General features: G+C 41.1%; 1 pseudogene; it reads right to left on the bottom strand.

The window, feature by feature from the left end:
* LOC137668902 (protein FAM118B-like) overlaps nt 1-17,762 on the bottom strand; it is a 257,128-nt pseudogene that overhangs the window by 217,943 nt on the left and 21,423 nt on the right.

Here is a 17,762-nt window from a genome sequence, read left to right as displayed (position 1 = left end):
TCCAGAAAGCTCTGTGTGCCTTCCCTCAGGGGAGCCTGCTCGGAGGAAAGGCAGCTCAAGGCCGACCAACCTCTTCATGTGGGTTTTGTAAGGCTGTAGGAGAAACCAGAATGTGGGCTCACAAGCAGCGGAATTGTTATCTAAACCCCAAATAGCATGGTTCTGACTCCTACTTCTGTCTCATGTTTAGGATTGAAGTGATGTGGAGAGCCCTGCGTGCCCCGGTGATACGGGGCATGTAGTCAGGAGGCAAGGAAGAGCAAAGGAGGAGAATATCGCCTCATCTTCTGCTTGCAACAAGCCCAGGCCACCTGGCATGGGAGGGGTACGGGCATAGCAGAGAGCATGTGAATCACCCTGGACGTGCAGGTAACGTTCCCAGCTAAATCAGATAACGCTCTGTACAGTGCTAACCCATAATCCACAAAGGTGGAGGAAAAGTCATCCTTTCACAACCAAGAACATAATAATAGAGAGCCATTTAGATGATTTTATGTTTTCCTGGAGGTGGGGTCCTCTGCCCTCTCACCCTCATTTCCTCTTCTTCTTCTAGACATACACTGGTGTGCTCTGCAGGACAAGGATGAAATGGAGACCTCTCTCTACAGGTCTTTACCTCACAGGTAGGTGCTAAATCAAAAACGTAGCTATGGTTTTCCACTGAACAATTAGCAAGGGAGTATACCTCCAATGCATAAACCAGTGTACGTCTAAACACAGCTGGGAGATGTACTATCCAAAATGTTTCTTACACACCATCAGAAGATGGTTAAATAGCCCAGTATCCTGTCGTCAATTGAGCAGTGGATCTGTTTTACTTAAAATGTCATGGGTTTAGATGAATGCTACTTTGATTTATTTCCATCACAAGAACTTTCACAGGCCAAAAGCAAATGCAACCCCCCACAGGCACCCCTTCATTATGATTTTTATCATTTGAGCTACTAGTTCATTTTCTCACAAAAATCTATTTTCAATTACTTTGGTCCAATTCGTGAGCCCAGGAGAATTGTTCTCATATACCATTTTCAATTCATTATTATCTCTAGCACTCCTCAGCAGGCTTTCCAAGGAGAGGATGGTGATTAGCCTTTGCCTGACAGACTAATTACAAACACAACACAATGAGCTGCTTTCCAAAGAACTGGACAGTATTTGCACAACAGAAAGGTTATAGTCATGGACAGGGAAAGATGAAGTAAGAAAATGGATGACAGGTCAAGACAGCCCTCCACGGTCCTTAAATTTCACAGACACTCACTCATAACACCCTATGTTTACTACTCCTTCCAGACGGCTGCAGTGCTGATACATTAGGACCTGAAATCTTAACCTTTGCGAGTGGAACAGTAAATCCCAATCTTTCTAAAAGGCATCTGTCCCCATTCAGCTCTGCATCTCCCAGTTCACATTCATCCTATTAGAGATCACTGCAATAGTTTGTCATTTTCCTCATCAACAAGTTTGTATCTTGAATATGTTGTAGAGAATACTCAGCACCTCACTGCTGACCATCAAATCATAGACAGTAGAAACAAAGCTCAAATATTTTTGAATGAGGTGTAGCAAATTAATTGCAGAAATCGTTATCTGTTGAGCTGAAGAAGAAACTAGATTATGACAGAAATTTTTCAGAAAGAATTATAACATTTACTGGATTTTTCTGAGCACAAGAAGCGCTAAGAAATAGGAATATGCAAGCAATCATTCATAGATCATTTACAAGCTTATTCTCCAGTGAACCTGCGTTAGAACACATCTAAATACATATAACCAAAGCAAAACCAGACTACGAGGATACAAAAACATGGGTATTGGGAAAACACTAAGTAAATCAATAAAGCAAGTAATGTAAGGATCAAAATAACTAGGATTTTTTTTAAATTCCATTAAGGTGGTCACAGAATCACAGAATCAAACAGGTTGAAAGGGACATCTGGAGGTCATCTGCTTCAAACACCTCAGTCAGACCAGGTCCAGTTAGGTGGGCTGTAACCATTCCCACTATGGGTATCTCCAGGGACGGAGAATCCCTGGGCCCCTCTTCCAGCATTTGATCACGCTCATGGGGAAAAGCTTCTGAGTGTTTAACCAGAATTTCCCTTGTTGCAGTTGTGTCCATTGCCTCTCCTCTTACCACCACGCACCTTCAAGGAGAGTGTCTTTCCATCTTCTCTGTATTCTCCCATTACAGAGCTGAAGGCTGCAATGAGATTTCCCCATTAGCTTCTCTTCTCCCAGCTGAACAAACCCAGCTTTCTGCCAACCTCTCCTCACATGTCAGGTGCCTCAGCCCCTTAATCATCCAGGTGGCCCTTTGTGGGACTCACTTCAGTTTGTCAATGTCATGTTCCCTTGTACCATGGAGCCCAAAATCGGGTACAACACTCCAAATGTGATCTCACATTCTGGGTTTGCAGATGCTGCTCATGGGCACGTCCCTCTTGTTTTGCAATAGGGCAAATGGAGCTTAGTCATAAAAGAATTTCTAAGTTCACATGATCCATATTCTCGTGTATTTGCTGTAAATCATCAACTAACAGGTGCTTATATTGCAAGATTGAATTTGATTCACAAAAGTGTCGCTCAGTGTTTGTTGAGTGCCTAAAGAAGCTCTTCCTTCCATGTGCTCAGTATCATCTTTTTTTTTTTTCCCAAAAACCTTTTTTTTTTAACCAGAGCATATTTTGCTTGTAATGTCAGTACACATTATCACTAAAAACTGCCATCTTTTGGGACATTTTGAGTTGATTCCTCCGTAAGAAATTTGTGCTTTTTGTAATCCACTGTTTTGCTGGGGAGAATGTTACAGATATGAAAATTAAATTCAGTACCAGTCATGCATACCCCACCATATTGATACTATTAAATATAGCAGAAATTGTGTACCATCCTTTCCCAGAGCAGCTGGAATGAAACAAAAAGGTTAAATAGGAAAGCAGAGAAATGTGATGAGTTGTTTTCTTTTTGACGCTCTGCTTCTGTGCTGAGTACAGAACTGGAATAAAAAAGGTGGTTTTGAGGACTATCTTTTAGCCCCTTGGTTCTGGGTATCTCTAACCTGAAAGAGCTTTCAGAGCCCTACACATGCCATTAGGCTGGTGCAACACTATTATAATAAAAGGATTTCTAAACTCATTCCTTTTCTGCATAGGTGCAGATAGAGTAGGACCTCTAAAGAAAGGGAGGGCTGACAAGCCTATTGTCCTACTAGGGGAGAAGGAGAGAGGGAGGCAGGGGGAGAGGGGGGAAGAGAGAGACTTTTTTTTCTTTTCTTTTTTTTTTTCCAGAGCAGTTGGGTTCATCCCAGCCCACTATGGGTTTGCTGCAGACTCAGTTCCGGAATATGTCTCCTGCCTGGACTTGAGTGCACCAGGCCTTTTCATCCTCCTAAACCAAGGACAAACCTGTTGCTGCAGAGGCTGATCCTTTAAATCCTCAGGTTGTATCTATACGAGCGGTGTAGTGTGCAACATTGGTTCTTTCCAGGTACGAAACTTCTGTGTCCTTACATGTGAAGCTCTGTGCATCGCACTGATGCGTGCCTGTTGGTGCTCAGGAAATGGCCTTTTCCTTTCTGGACCAAGTAAAGCATCTGTGTCCCTGGTGGAATTATTTTACACCTTTGATTTTTCCTCATTTATTTGAACACACACATTTTAGAGAAATGAAGGAGAATAGTTACATAGAATGGTATCTACATTATTTTACGAAAATGTTTTTTTAGAATTACGGATTATGCAACAAAAACTAAAAACAGGAACACAACGTTTGTAATACATGGAATTTAAAAGCAATTTCTTAGTTTTTTAATTTTGTGATCATTTCTCCAAAAAAATCTGTGGTGCAGCGGTAACACTAGTAGCAGTTTTTATAAACAGGGAAAGCAAAGCTATAGGTATTGCACCATGAAGCCAAATTAAAGAGCACTTAAGGGTATTTAACCACCTACAGATACACATAAGTCTCCATTTGGCTTTTTGATAGTGTCTGCATGGGTAACTTTGGGAATAAATGGGAATTATATGCCTTAGTGTTTTAGAAAGTTCTCTAGGCATTCACCTACATGATTAGGCAGCTAGAAAGTTTTGCAAAACCTTTTTTTTTAATGCATTAATTAATGTTCACTAGAATATCAACCCCAATGACAACGTCCTCAAACACTGACACAGTTCAGCTAGATCAGATCAATTACATTTCCCACAGTTCTACTTTTGAAGTAATTTGTAGACTTGGGAGTTCGAATCTCACTGAAAAGTAACACAACTCCTGTTCATTTCAGGCGCCTTTGAAAGTTTGCTTAATAAGCTTTCAAAGCCCAAATCTTCAGAGATACCCAAGTGCCAAAGTCACACAGGTTTCAGTGGGAGATTGCTGGGCACTCAAATGCTTTTCAGTAGTGTGGTACATATTTCTTTGCTGAAAACGAGATTGAGACTGCTTTGAAAACGTACATAGGTCTCAACAAGAAAGGTCCCCAAATCAGTGTGAAAAGAAATAGTAGGAGAAACACACCCTTTTTCTGAGAACAAGTGACTTAGCACTGGCTGCCACATGGAGAAGGAGGGAAAGAGGTCTGTCTTTGGTGTCTTTGCTGTAATACAGTCTTCTGTCCTAGCTGAGCTGTGTCAGGGTAATTGCACTTACAGCTCTGCACTGCCTTTAATTCTACCTTCTGCAAGCAACAGGGCAAAGGAAAATATTTTATATCATTTACATTAGCGATTGAAATAGTTAAAAATCCCTTAGTTGAGGCAAGAGGTGGAGTTTTTGATCACGTCCTGGGTCTGTCTGGGGTGGAGTTAATTTTCTTCATAGCACCTCGTATGGTGCTATGTCCTGCGTTTGTGACCACTGTGATCAGTGTGGATAACACACCTACGTTTTTGCTGTCGCTGAACAGTGCCTGCAGAGCGCCAAGCGCTTCTCTGTTTCTCCCTCTTCCTCCCCCAAGCAAGTAGGCTGAGGGAGGGCAAGAGGCTGGGAGGGGACACAGTGGGCACAGCTGGCCCCAACTGACCAAAGGGATATCCCAAATATTGCATATAACAACATGCTCAGCAATAAAACTGGGGTGCAGGTTTCCAGTGTCACCTTTGCTTGGGGACTGGCTGCATGTCAGTCAGCTGGTGGTGAGTGACTGCTCTTGCATCACTTGTTTTTTGGTTTTGTTTCCTTTTTTCGCCCTCTACCTATTAAACTCTCTTGATCTCCATCCACAAGTTTTCTTACTTCTGCCCTTCTGACCCTCTCCCCTGTCTTCCTGCGAGGAGTGAGCAGGCAGCTCTGTGGGGCTGAGCTGCCTACTGGGGCTAATCCACAAGAAACCAGCTCACACTTTTAGGTTCAAAAATTTAACCTTACAAACAGTATTTCAGCACAGCTGCCACAGCTCACATCATGACTCGTCATAACTTGCACTATAAAAGCACATCACAGAATCAGCTGATGGGCATGTGTGGGCACCAGTCTTCACTTTCAAAAAGCTTGAGGGCTAGGAAACCTCTCTAATTTAATTGCTATCTTTCTTTTTGCAAAAACTCGTCTGTACTGTTCCAGAGAGCAGGGGAGAGACTTTGCCATTCTCAAATGATTTCAGTTCAGCAGTATTTCATAGGAAATTATTTCCTATCATTTCCAAAATGACAGGAAATAAATGAAAGGGAGAAAACAGGTGGTTTAGTGAAGGGTGTTGTTTCACTTTGGATTTAAAGAATAGGCCCTTTGTGGCAATGCCCCTGTTTTCTCCTGCTATTTAACAGCATCCTCTCTGCTGTCAAGTTCTTACTGCTGGAGTTTCAAAGAGATGCAGGTGGCTTTGGAACAGCCCACAGGGCTACTAACTAGAAAAAACAAGACCACATTACTAAAAAACAGCCTTAACATGTGCAAAACGATGCTATTTGAGCAACTGTAGTAGTACCTCTCAAGACACTACTTGCAGAACCAACCACAGACATATCAGTTGAGCGTGGGGAGTTTTTTAGACATTTTATCCTTTTTTAAAAAATCTGTCACTATATTAAAGAAGTTAACAGAATTTGCCTCTTAGATCCCTGCACAGTTGCTCTTAATTCCCATGGTCATCACTCACATCTGTGTACACAGAGAGGTGAGAGGGAGCCAAGTGCAGGAGCTGGGCTCTACTGCAGAGATCTGAGAGCAAGATGGGGCTCCAAAAGGAGGAGATGGGGGAGAGACCAATGCAGCTGTGTGTGATTGCTCTCTAGAGCAGCCTGTCCAAAGTTATCCTGCTGAAGATCTGCTTGTGAAGCAAGCCCCTGACTTAATGCTGTGAAGGGAGGTGCTGACTTGGGGCTGCAGTCTTTTTTATCCCTATATGCAGTTGCAGCTTGCTTGTCATGATACACGGCAGACAGTGCTATAGATAATCCCCATATCAATCAGCATCAAGATCTGAATTTCCTACTAATATGTTATATTTCTTACTAAAGCCATTGAGAGTGAATTTTTAATCTGTCCCAGTAAGTAACCAAGTTGCAGCCCTGCTAGCTTTAACGTTAGTCAAATTGCCAAGACATGAGGAGAGTAACCTGCTGATTCTGTTTCTACAAAACTTACTTCTGGGTCTTCGCTTTCTTCCTCCCTAAATAAAGCCAATAAATCCCCAGATATAAGAGCTGTTGGAGCAAGGCAAAACTGAAAAGAATCTCCTAACCAACACTAAGTCTATCAAGCTTGAGTTTTGCATCACTTCTGCTGTAGAGCTATGCTATATGTCCTCAAAAGGACTAAACAGACACAAAAAATTGGCTTTTGCCTAGCACCCAGAGAAAGCGCGGCCGCAGGCAGTCCTAACATTTCACATAGTCCTGGCACCAGTGAACTAGGAATGTAAATCTTAAACCACTTTTTTAATTAAGTGGACATGCAAGGAGCAGAGACAAATTCCATTTTTAAGGCTGGCTACATGACAGCATTCAATTTATTGGCTTGGGCATGAAGACTGAACCAAACCACAGACACTCTGTGCAGAGTGAGCTGGAGCTCGGGTCTGGCCCAGGAGCCAAATGAGCCAGAGGCTTCTCATGGTGAGAAGACAAATGAGACTGACCTTGCTTCAAAACCTCTACTTTCTTGAAAACCCCAAAGTCACAGATTGGGCTCAGTAATTAATACATTTGCCTGACTGCTGTCTCTGCAGCGAAGCGCTGTCTGCAGGAGCTGTAGGAGGGAGGAGCCCTGTCCCAGGACCGGAGTCAGTGCAAGGCTGCCTGTGAGTCACTGGACAAAGAAGTGCTTTAAGGGAGAGAAAAAGAGAACTGACAGGCTGGTTTGAATTCTGAATCCTCTCTCAGTACTTAGAGATGACTGGCAGGCCTCTTGGCAAAGCCAGTTGTGAGGACTGTCCGGCACTTAGAGGCTGGCCAGGGCTCAGATGCTGTCAGCGGGCCCGTGCTGACCTGTGAGCAAGTACAGGACAATTTCTAAGCAACTTCCTGAGAGCTGAGGTTTTTTCAGTTCCCCATTTGTCAGGTAAAAATTCAGTATCTTTCTTTGTACTTGGCTTTAGGCTTCTGATTCCAGCAATAAAAACTTTGTGATAAAAATCTAATCTCTATAGAAACTTTTAAAAACTTTAATCCACCAAACTTGCCAAACTTTAAATCTTTACTCTCTGCCAGTCAGCATACTGAAAACATGGTTCAGTTCCCATCAAAGCTAATGGGAAGACTTCACAGTTTGCTTCCACACTATTTAAAAACAACAATACTCCTATAGTTTCAGCAGTGTATTCCTAGCATTTCATACTTAAACAGCAGCAGTACCCTGCTAAGAGAAGAACTGTTGGCCCTTCTTGTTGTGAAAGCTGCTGCCCGTTCCAAGTTCCTGAAAGCAGCCTTGCAAGGTGGCTAAACCATGCATGTTTGGACTCAAATTTTGCAGGCTGTTTTGAGCAAGTGATGAAATACTGCATTGTCCTGTTCCTTGAGAGATCTTGCTCCTATGCGTGAGAGAATCAGAAAATCTGGCCAGAGGCAAACACAGAGCAAAGGAAGCCTTAAACACTGGTTTTAGGGGAACTAGTTCAGTCAAACAATACCAAGAAATTGTAGCAATTAGCTGGTTGTAAATAAAAAGGGGTGAAATCCCTTCTGTGTAGGGAAGTGTAGTTACATAAAAGACAGACTTTTTGTAGGCTAATTTAGTTTATTTCAGATAGCAGCAATAGCCACAAAAATCTTGAGGATATATAATACTGAAGACGAAAATGCAGTTATATACAGCTGCAGTTCAGAAACCACTAATGACACTTAGAAGAAGGGCAAGAGAGTGTTGTGTGTGTGTGCCAAGCTCTTTTTAAAAAGAAAAAAATTACTGGAAAAGTCTTGTGCAGTGAGCTTTAAAAGCTGACTTTGTCCAAGTTCGTCACATAACCAGGCAGTATCACTGTATTTTACCACCTGAGAGTTAATCTTGCAGAATCCTGTTTACTCAGGGCCTGGGACTAATGAATTCTCACTGCCTCTGTGTGCGTATGCCTCGCTCATCCTCTCCATAGGCAGAGGAAAGCTATCCTTTTCTGGACAAATCCAGCAAATCCCCTGACTGATGCATTTTACCTGTATTTTAACAGAGTCTCTTTAATGTGACAGATGCAACTTGAAGCTTCTTTCATATTGCCATTTTAGTTTCCCCTTCCACCATCTAATAATGTCTGATGAAATAAGCTGAGAAGCACAAACTGAATCTTTGAACATACAGTGAGGAACTGTTTCAAAGCTCCCTCAAAGCACACAGCTGGAATATGAGATTAGATCTTCTTTTGTAGTTCACTCCTACTTCCGTGTATCAATTCCTGTCAATCATGCTGTGTGTATATGCAGTATAACTTGCCAAGTTCTGTTAACGCAGGTATCAATATCATAAAGAGTCTCCTAAAGGAAATGAGCAACATAAGCTACAAGGACATTTCAGACAATACATAACATGGAGTTGCAGACAAATGAAGAAAGAGCAAAGGTGAAAAAGCGTGTCAGCAAGCAAAGAAAAATGATCCCAAGTGAAACCTAGAGAATAAAGAAAAAAAAAATCACATAACCATCATATTCCTCCTAAAGAAGGACCCCAGATACTGATGGCTCACCACAGCAGCCCACCACCAGGATGAAATTACCAGCCTTAGACCCAGGAGGAACAGAGGAAGCAAGGGTGTAACACCAGGAAAAGAGGTACAAAATGAAGAATTTAAGCTTAATTCTCCCCTCACCCTCCGCCCCACAATTAGATCTGGACTAACAATGATTACACTCTCAATTATATTAACAATAAATTCTTGGCTTTATTGAAGGTGTACTACCTCTTTGCCCATACACAGGATTTTAAGCACAATAGCAAGTCAAGTGTTGTTCATTCAGGCATGTCATAAGCATGTGCAGTAGGAAACTCAGGCAAAGGTGATGACTGACTATTTTTATGAAGCGGTACACAATGCTGAAGGCCTCCTGCCAGAGAGAAACCCCTGAAGGCTGTTATAATAAAGTGTGCTGCAAGGAAGAAAAAACCATCCCTGGAAAATCAAAGCATACAGTTGAGCAGGAGAGCAAAGCAGCATGACCCCCCTTGCTTACTTTTGCCCGTGACGGTATTAGACATCCTGGCTTTTAGGCAGTGTTGTCTCTAGTAAGAAGAGACACTTGTGAATTTGGCAGCAGCCAGTGTTGGGAAGGGCAACCTCACTGAGCACTGTCAGCCTTCACTTGTCCTGCCTGTCTCGGCTTTTGCTCCTCTCTCCCTTCTCCGTCCCCCCACCACACCTTCCACCTAAACCTCCCCTTCTCACCGCAGCGACAAAGCTGTGTACACATCATTGACAATGGCTTTGTGCATCTGACTTTGTTCTTCAGGACAGGATACTTTTCTGGTCTAAAAAAGGAATCTACAGCTGTGTTTAGGCAACAAAATTGTATTTATAGATTTCCTTAATTCCATTTTCACAGTAATATAACTTGTAAGTCTGAAACATAGAGATTAACTTTGGAAAAAGTATGTTGCCATAACCACATTTTTCCCAGACAAATTCATTTAAATATAGGCGAGAAGTGGGGAGAACAAAGAACAACCTGCAAATAATTCCTTTAATTCCAAACCAAAACAACCTATTCCAGGATTATCCTGTCTGCACAGTCCCGAATTTAGTAGCCGTTAATCCACTGCACTTGAGTTCCATCAGCTTCCATTTCTGTCTTTAATTGTAACTTTTTTTTTAATAACACGTTTGTTTGCTAGCCCAAAGACAGCACCACAGTCTGATTTGGCCTGTTCTTTGGACTTTCTGTACTCTGTTTCCCTATCCGGCCTATTCTATATTTGCTGTAGCACACTATCATTAATTAAAGCCTCTGTGGGAAACAGCTTCTAGGCTACACAGCGTACAAACCATTGCACCTTTATTTGAACTGAACAAAGAGAACATCTAGAGTGAATATGACCCGCAGATATGCCCTGCTGATAACTTAATGGGTTTATCAAGTAATCATTGCGGACCATACAGAGTGTACATAATAGATACGGAAATGAGTAGAGGAAAAGAAGCAGAAGCTGTTTTATATGTTCCATTTAAATTATGTTCGATAGCTGATATTTAAATAGAAGCAGTTTTATTGTAGAAAGTCATTAGCAGCTTGCTGTAGCTTTGGCAGCCTAGCAGATGCACACAAAATGCACTGCTGCAACCAACGATGGCATGTGTGTTCTCTCACGAGTTGTTAAATTCACACCACCTTCTTTACGGTATATGCACAAGACAAACAACTTCCCCTTTTCTCTTTGCTAGGTCGGTTGCTGTGTGTAAGCTGCCTACCCTCCAGAGCAATTATCCCTTTCATGACACAATCAGGCCAAGAACTTCCTAATTATATCATATTATTGTGGTCTTCCTCCATTTTGAAATTTATTTCCTCTCTCTCCTCTATCCCCTTCCTGGTTTTCCTGAACATGGGATTCCCAAAATAGCAGGCAAGAACCAGAAGCCATAGAGGACGGAGCAAAGAAAATCAACGAGTTTGCAAGAAACTGTGGCATACAACAAGAAGTACATTAAATTCTCATGGCATACAGTGGAGACCACAGCAACACCATGAGCTGAAAAGGAACGTTCCGTGTTTCCCGCTCTATAGGTCCATGCACATCCCCAAAGCCGGGGGGCCTTATGGTTTCTTCGCTCTCCTCTTCACAAGTTCTAATCCTGAAGAGGGGCAATGAAACAGGCGCCTCTTGTAATCCATCACTCCACTCTGTCTTCTTTTTCATTTGTATACAGAACAAAGAGCTGCCAGAGGCCAACCGATTCCTGCCCAGAAGGACTGGTCCAGTATCTGCACAAGCTGGAGGTGTCACTAACCAACAAGATGCTCTCCTGGGTTTCAGCATATTTAGAGTCCACTCCAGCTGTGGGACTCACACCACTGACTCTCGCTAACACCAAGGAATACACAACCAAATACAATACATCTTGTATACACTCGTGGACAAAACACTGTACAAAACCACACTGCCATGCAAAACAAACTAAAGTACAATACAAGCTGTACAACACATCACTTAAAAAGTTAAAATACGATACAATAGAGCAGTACAGGACAATAGCAAAATACATTAGAAGACAATACACGTTTGAATACGAAAGAAATTAGAAGAAAAAATACAAGTCATACAATATAATAAATACCGTACAATACATAAAATACGGTACAGAATGAAATACTTACAATGTAATAAAAACAATGCAAGATAAAATACAACACGTACATTACCAAATACAAAATAGAATAAAAAATACAACCAATACAAACTATACAATACGATACATACGTTACACACAGTACCTTAACTGCAAAACGATAAACCCCGTACCAAACGATACATACAATATGGTCAATACCATATCATACAACACCTACAACACAATACAAAACACAATACATAAAATACATAACAATACATAAAACACATAACAAAATACAATAGAAAACACAATACATGATACAATGCACACAATACATACAACACCATATCACACCATACAATACATACAACACCATATCACAACATGCAATACAATAAAAGATACAAGTAACAGAAGACATACAATACATACAATAAAGACATACCATACATACAATAAAATAGATACCATACACAACATAAAATACATACAATATACATTGTATTCATACAATATATAAAATACAAAGAATACAATAAATGCGATACCACAGTATGCAATACATAAAATACAATACAATAAATACCATACAGTACCATAGGTACTATACCGTACAGTACATAGCATACCGTACACTACACACCTTACGGTACAGTACATAACAAAAAAATACCTTACAATACATAACATACAACACAATACAGTGCGTACCATGCAATACGATACATACAATACGCCCAATACACACACCACCATAAATCGCATAGCAAACATGCAATGCACAATACAATACAAAATGCAATGCAATACATCCAATACAATACATACCACACCACATGATAATACTCAACACTTACAATAAAACATAACACATACAATACAATACAAACAAGACAATAAACACGATACCACACACTACTACCATGCTATACAATAGGTACAATGCAAGTCATACCACAATCCATTCCAGACTACACAGCCGGAACTCTTTCCATACACACACGCCCTGGAAAGCACCGAGCTGTTCATGGGAGGCGACAGAGGCGCATGCTGAGGGGCTGCAGCTCCAGCGTGCTGTTGCGTGGGTGCACAGGAGCAGCAGGGCCAGCCGGGCGCTCACCTGTGCTCGGCAGGGTTGGCTCCCGAGATGGGCTCGGCGGGGTCGGCTCCTCATTTGGGCTCGGCGGGGTCGGCTCCCAAGAAGTGCTGGCTGCAGGAGCCTGCTGGCAGGTGGCCTTGGAGGGCGCCGGAGCCGTGCTGGGCCCGGGGGGGCCAGTACAACACAAAATACTGTACAATACTACAGTGCAATACAAAACAAACTAAATACAATACCTAAAGTACAAGACATGCAATACAGTGCAAAATAGAGTACAAAATACAATACAATGTCGTACCTCCTAAAAACCACCAAAGAAAATACAATACAAAATACAAGATGATACATAGAGCTCAAGACATATAATAAATACCATAGCATACATTGCAATACACCATACAATACAAAATACAGCACACAACACAAACTACAGTACACAATACAAAATAACCTACAGTTCAATACAAACCAAACTACAGCCCAATCCAATACGTAGAATGCAATACATAGAATCAAATCCATCCAATACAATAAAGACCATCCCGTCCCGTACAATAGAACACAACACATACAACAGAACACACGCAAGATAACGCAACACATGGAAACATACCATAGAATACAATACCTAGAACATAGGACAAACTACAAGACGGAAAATACCTTACAAAATACATTACGAAACACAACCCGTACAATACCATACATACCATACCAGACCATACAATACCTGCAAACCTGTGCAATACCACAGCATACATACAATAAGATCCGATTTCATAAATACCATACAATAGAATACATACCATACCATAGAATCCATACTATGCCGTAGAGTACATACCATACAATACAATACAATCAATAGCTATACAATCTATACTATATACACAAGACAAAAAATACCATGCCATGCATACAATGCACAATACAACACAAATACAATACAATAGAAAATACAATACATAAAATACCACACCATGCAATGCAACACAGCGCTTACAAGAAAACAGAATACAACAACTACAGTGGAACACACATAATACAATTCAAAATACAGTATATTAGAAAACATACACGAGAATAAATACAATACACAGAACACAACACATGCAATAAATACCACACTCTACATACATTACATAAAATACAGTACAATACAATAGACACAATACAATAGAAAATAGAATACAAAAAAAGAAGAGATACAAACAATACGATACAGTTGATACAAACAATACGGTACGTGCGATACAGACCAGAAGAGAATACATACCGTACCATACCATACCATACCATACCATACCATACCATACAATAAATACCATAGTATTCAATAAAACACAACACATACAATACATACAACACAATGCAATACAATCTACAATAAAAAATACAATATATGCAATATAGACAATGAATACGTGCAAAGCAGTAGAAAATACAAGACCAAACACAATACGTATCACACCCTACATTCCACACCGTACAACACAAACTACACTACTATACAAAACACATTACATTACAAAATTACAAAATTCTTTTACCATAGAAAATATATTACAATACTTACAGGAAAATACATACAATATAATACATTACAATCACACAATATAATGCAACACAATACAAAGCACACTACAACACCAAATACATTACACGACAGACAATACAGTATAACACAACACCTACAATATAATACAACACAAAAAGAAATACATCGAATACAATTTCAAAAATCCATAACAATACAGTACATGCCAGACCGTACAATGCAATGCAACACAGACACTAGAACACACACAAGAGAACACAAACAATACAGACCAAACGATACCATGCAACACCACACGATACCATACGATACCATGCAATGCCCCACGTCCCATACAATAAAATACCACACAATACAATACAATGCAATACCATACACTGCCCTACCGTACCTACAATACAATGTATACCATACAGTATACTACTTACAATACACTACAAAATACAATACCAAACAAAATACAACACAAACCATATCACACAATGCAAAAACCAGCACGTGTAATACAACACAGTATCATACAGCAAAATACAACACAACACATCAAATACGAGAAACACCATACCATACACTACATGCATGTGAACAACTCTATACGTAGCATACATACATGATACAACACAATGCAATACAATACATGAAATACAATACAAAATACAGTACAAAACACACATTACAAACCATACATTGCCATACAACACAATACATACAATAGAAATATTTCACAAAATACAACACATCCAATACAAAATATAATACAATACAGAAATACAACATAAAATACAAACCATGAAATGTGATATTAAATGTAAATTCCAGTAGCATACGACAAATACAATGCATACAATAAAATGATACAATATCTACGCTATATGCAATACAAACAATACATTAAATGCCATACCATAGAATACAGAGTACACAATACAATAATAAATAGAATACATAATAAGATATTAAAAAAAATACAAACCAATATAATAGATACAAGAAATTCCCCAGAATACAATAAAGACCATACCATCCAATACAGACAGGACACACAATACACTTAATACATGCGGTACAATGCATACAACACGTACAAAACAACGCATACTAGAATATACAAAAGCCAATACAAACACAAAATACAAAACATACCATGCGATACAAAAGAGAAAACGATACGAAATACAAGAAATAGCATACCATACATTAAACCACAATACATACAATACAAACGACAATACATACCATAGAATACGTACAACACCTACAATAGTAAATACAATACATACTAAATAAAATGCACACACAACATGAAATACAAAAGAGAATACATAGAACACAACATGATATGTACATAAAAGACAATAAACACAGTAAAATACATATAATGTGTTCCATATGTACCATACCGTACAATAGAATACATAAAATGCCACAAAATACATACAATGCCATACACTGCATACAATACTCTACAAAATACAATACATGCAATACAATACAAAAATACCATACAACACATACCATACCTCTATACAGAACATACAATTCGTAGAAAAAGTACAATAAATACCATACAATAGAAACAATACAATAAACATGATACCACACAATACATACCATGCTATACGATAAGTACAATGCAAGTCATGCAATAGAATAAAGTTACAGAATCACAGAATCACAGAATCACAGAAGGTTAGGGATTGGAAGGGACCTCGAAAGATCATCCAGTCCAATCCCCCTGCCGGAGTAGGATTGCCTAGACCATATCACACAGGAACGCATCCAGGCGGGTTTTGAATGTCTCCAGAGAAGGAGACTCCACAACCTCTCTGGGCAGCCTGTTCCAGTGTTCGGTCACCCTCACCGTAAAGAAGTTTTTCCTCATATTTATGTGGAACCTCCTGTGTTCCAGCTTGCACCCATTGCCCCTTGTCCTGTCAAAGGATGTCACTGAGAAGAGCCTGGCTCCATCCTCATGACACTTGCCCTTTACATATTTATAAACATTAATGAGGTCACCCCTCAGTCTCCTCTTCTCTAAGCTAAAGAGACCCAGCTCCCTCAGCCTCTCCTCAGAAGGGAGATGTTCCACTCCCTTAATCACCTTCATGGCTCTGCGCTGGACTCTCTCTAGCAGTTCCCTGTCCTTCTTGAACTGAGGGGCCCAGAACTGGACACAATACTCCAGATGCGGCCTCACCAGGGCAGAGTAGAGGGGGAGGAGAACCTCTCTTGACCTGCTAACCACACCCCTTCTAATACAGCCCAGGATGCCATTGGCCTTCTTGGCCACAAGGGCACACTGCTGGCTCATGGTCATCCTGCTGTCCACTAGGACCCCCAGGTCCCTTTCCCCTACGCTGCTCTCCAACAGGTCTGTCCCCAACTTGTACTGGTCCATGGGGTTGTTCTTGCCCAGATGCAGGACTCTACACTTGCCCTTGTTATAGTTCATTAAATTTCTCCCCGCCCAACTCTCCAGCCTGTCCAGGTCTCTCTGAATGGCTGCGCAGCCTTCCGGCGTGTCAGCCACTCCTCCCAGTTTGGTGTTATCAGCGAACTTGCTGACAGTGCACTCTATTCCCTCATCCAAGTCATTAATGAATATATTGAATAGAACTGGTCCCAGTACCGACCCTTGAGGGACTCCACTAGACACAGGCCTCCAACTGGACTCTGTCCCATTGACCACCACTCTCTGGCTTCTTTCCTTCAGCCAGTTCACAATCCACCTCACTACCCCATCATCCAGACCACACTTCCTCAGTTTAGCTGCGAGGATGCTGGGGGAGACCGTGTCAAACGCTTTACTGAAATTGAGATAGACCACATCCACAGCTTTACCATCATCCATCCACCGGGTTACGTCCTCATAAAAGGCTATCAAGTTGGTTAAGCATGACTTCCCCTTGGTGAAGCCATGCTGAGTGCCCCTAATGATCCCCCTATCCTTGACGTGCCTAGAGACAGCACCAAGGACAAGTTGTTCCATCACCTTTCTGGGGATGGAGGTGAGGCTGACCGGTCTATAGTTACCCGAGTCCTCCTTCTTGCCCTTTTTTGAAGACTGGAGTGACATTCGCTTTCCTCCAGTCCTCAGGCACCTCTCCCGTTGCCCACGACTTAGCAAAGATGATGGAGAGTGGCCTAGCAATGACTTCCGCCAGCTCCCTCAGCACCCGCGGGTGCATCCCATCAGGGCCCATGGATTTATGGACGTCCAGATTGCTTAATTGGTCCCAGACCCAGCCCTCATCTACCAAGACAGATTCCTCCTCTATCCTGACTTCTTCTGGGGCCTCAGGGGTCCGGGGCTCCTCAGGACAGCCTCCAGCAGTATAGACAGAGGCAAAGAAGGCATTCAGTAACTCTGCCTTCTTTTTATCCTCTGTCTCCAGGGCCCCCACCTCATTCATCAG

Source organism: Nyctibius grandis, chromosome 11 (assembly GCF_013368605.1).
Source record: "Nyctibius grandis isolate bNycGra1 chromosome 11, bNycGra1.pri, whole genome shotgun sequence".
NCBI classification, from domain to species: domain Eukaryota; kingdom Metazoa; phylum Chordata; class Aves; order Nyctibiiformes; family Nyctibiidae; genus Nyctibius; species Nyctibius grandis.
The sequence above is the reverse complement of the archived record's forward strand: the minus strand, read 5'-3'. Positions and strand labels throughout refer to the sequence as shown.